Here is a 3,143-nt window from a genome sequence, read left to right on the forward strand (position 1 = left end):
CTGGTACAGATAGGAACTGGGAACACAGGGAATCCAGGGAGGATGATCCCTTCAGGACCAGTGGTGTGAGTGGCGATACTGGGAGGGTAGAGGGAATGTGGGTTGTAAAGGGGGAACCGATTACAAGGATCTACATGTGACCTCCTCCCTAGGGGACAGACAACAGAAAAGTGGGTGAAGGGATACGTCGGACTGGGCAAAATATGACAAAATAATAATTTACAAATTATCAAGGGTTCATGAGGGAGAGGGGAGCGGGGAGGGAGGGGGAAAAATGAGGACCTGATGCTAGGGGTTTAAGTGGAGAGCAAATGTTTTGAGAACGATGCGGGCAATGAATGTACAAATGGGCTTTACACAATTGATGTATGTATGGATTGTGATAAGAGTTATATGAGTCCCTAATAAAACAATTAAAAAAAATAACACACATGGGAAATTAACATGTAACAAATGCAAAAAGACATGTTTTGAAAATGTTCTCTCAGTCATCTAAAACAACTTCAAAACTAGCCATGTTTATAATCTAGTTCGTTTTAATAGTAGGGCTTTGTACAGGTTAGATCCCTTGCTGGAATTTGCCCTTTCCACTCCAGATATAATGAATTGGATACACAGATACTGATTCATTGTATATAGGTTGGGAAGGGCAAATCCTTAGCAAGATGCTAAACCAAAATGATATGTAAGAATCACCCAGAGATTTTGTTAAAATATAGATTCACTCTATCTGGGGCAAATTCTCAGTAGGGGGCTGAACCAGAAAGATGAAGTTAAGTCAGGTTTAATACATGCTTACAAAATATTTTACACTGGAGGCAAAACTCAGAAGACAATCTGCATGACCACAATTATGAGGACATGGATCTAACCACACTATAAAGCACAGCAAATACACTAATGATTCATTGGCCTGGCATGCTTCTCTGTTTTAGGAATCTATTGAGGATGTACTAGAAAGCGTCTATGAAAATGACACTTTCTATTTTTAACATTTATTCACCTGATAGGTGTTAACTTGTCCATCAGCCTACATACAAAGCGTCTGGATTCAAGGCAGGTATGAAGGCCTGGGTGCCGATTAATAAGTAACAGGAGGCTCTGCTTCCAGCTGTCTATCTGACAGTGATAATCTTGCTGACAGACTCCGGGTTTCGGGTAGTCAGATGACTAAGAGGGAGGGTACCTAGCCCCTATTTATCACACATCCTTCTGCCTGGCAACATCAGATACTCTGTAACCCACATTTGTAAGGAAAATGTTTCCATTTCAGAAGGTCTAACACCCCCACCTCCCCCATATATGACTCCTTCAGGGGAAAGCCTGGCGATTCCTGAGTCATGTCAGAGAGAAAAGAGTGAGCAAGGAAGAAGAGACTGGTAACTCAGAGAGGTTTCATGTGTTAACACACACCACTTTCCTCTTCATGGTGCCACTGCCCCTGGGACTGGACCGACCAAGGGATTCTTCCTCAGTTACGGAGTCATCGTTTGATGACTGTGTGGTATTCAGATACTTGAAATGTAGGATGCCAATAATCATCTGTTTATGTTTTTGGAACATTTGTTTTACATATAAGCACTAAAATCAGGCTTGAAAACCCCATCAAGAATTGGGGTTGGGACATTCCCTGCCGGTAGCTGCATAAAATGACAACCTGAACTTAAAATTCATATGGAAACGTGACCTCTCATAGCCAGAACAAATTTGAGATTGAAGTACAAAGTGGTGTCAGCAGACTGCTCAGTGCAACAATTGTGAATCGACCTGACAATACAGTAAACTGAAATTTTAAAAGTAGAAAAATAGAAAAAAAGTTGGAAGATACCACCTTCCCAATTTCCAAACCTAGTACAAAAGCTAAATAACCCAGACAGGATGTGCTGGGAGGGACATGGACAGGCAAAGGTACATCAATGAAATGGAAAGGAGAGTCCGGACCATCCAACCCGGAAAGAACAATTCTTCCAACAAAGGATGAGGGAACAAATGGAGATTCACATGCACAAAAATGGAAGATCCCTTCTTTACATTATGCATAAGAAATTAACTCAAAATGGATCACAGATGTACACGGTAAGAACTGAAGTTATAGAACGACAAGAAAACAAGGAGGAAATTGTGGGGACCTTGGTCTAAGCATGGCCATCTTAGATAGGAAATCAAAAGCACAAGAGACCAAGAAAGATGAAACAGAGTGGACATCATCGAGATGGAAAACGTGAGTGAGTTAAAGGGCACCCACACCAGAGTAAAGACAAAACCACAGAATGAGAGAAAGTACTGAAAGCTCATGTAAGTAACTGATGAGCTTACAGGGAGATTAAGAATTCTTAAAATTCCATAATAAAAAGACAGATAAACCTACTTAAAAATGGGTAAAGGATCTGAACAGACATTTCTCCATTACTTATAAAAAACCAAACAACTCACTGGCATTGAGTCAATTTCAACGCATAAGGACTCTATAAGACAGGGTAAAAAAAAAAGAAAGACAGGGTAGACATGCCGCTGAGATTTTAAATCTTTACAAGGAGGATAGAAAGTGGCCATGGGCACAAGGGAAAACATCCCACACCAGTAAGTATTAAGGAAATGCAAATCAAAATCACAATGAGGTTCACACAATGAGTTTAGGCTTCACCTCTGCTGAGAAGAAAAACTTGCCCTCCAGTCAACTCTGACTCCTAAAGACAGGACAGGGCCCTATGGAAGTCTACTGCTACATCTGTCTGCCCCAGAGCAGGTGGATGAGTCTCAACTTCTGACATTTCTCTTTGTGGTACAGCACTTAACCACTGCACTCCCCGAGTTCCTTCACACCCTCTAGCATGGCTATAATCACACAGAAGTAAAATAACAAAGCATTGTGAGCATGTAACAAATGGGAATCCACACACATCGCTGGAGGTTAAGGTAACAAGTTACAGTCACACTGGCAAACAAGCTGGTAGTTTCTAAAAAGGCTAAATCCAGAGTTACCATAAGAGCCAGCTAGGCCTATAGAGCCAAGAGAAATGAAAGCATCCACCCATCCACACAAAAACTTGCATGTGAGTGGGTGAAGGGAGACGTCGGACAGGGCAAGAGATGACAAAATAACAATTTATAAATTATCAAGGGCTCATGAGGGAGGGGGGAGC

The 3,143-nt window shown here is 41.5% G+C and overlaps 1 protein-coding gene across 1 annotated transcript in view; it reads right to left on the bottom strand.

Annotated features, from left to right (window-relative positions):
• Positions 1-3,143, bottom strand: part of OCLN (occludin) — a 53,627-nt gene that overhangs the window by 47,590 nt on the left and 2,894 nt on the right. The gene's annotated exons all lie outside the window — the stretch shown is intronic.

Source organism: Echinops telfairi, unplaced genomic scaffold, assembly GCF_000313985.2.
Source record: "Echinops telfairi isolate 266 unplaced genomic scaffold, ASM31398v2 ScPeMD7_7469;HRSCAF=8507_1, whole genome shotgun sequence".
Lineage (NCBI taxonomy): Eukaryota > Metazoa > Chordata > Mammalia > Afrosoricida > Tenrecidae > Echinops > Echinops telfairi.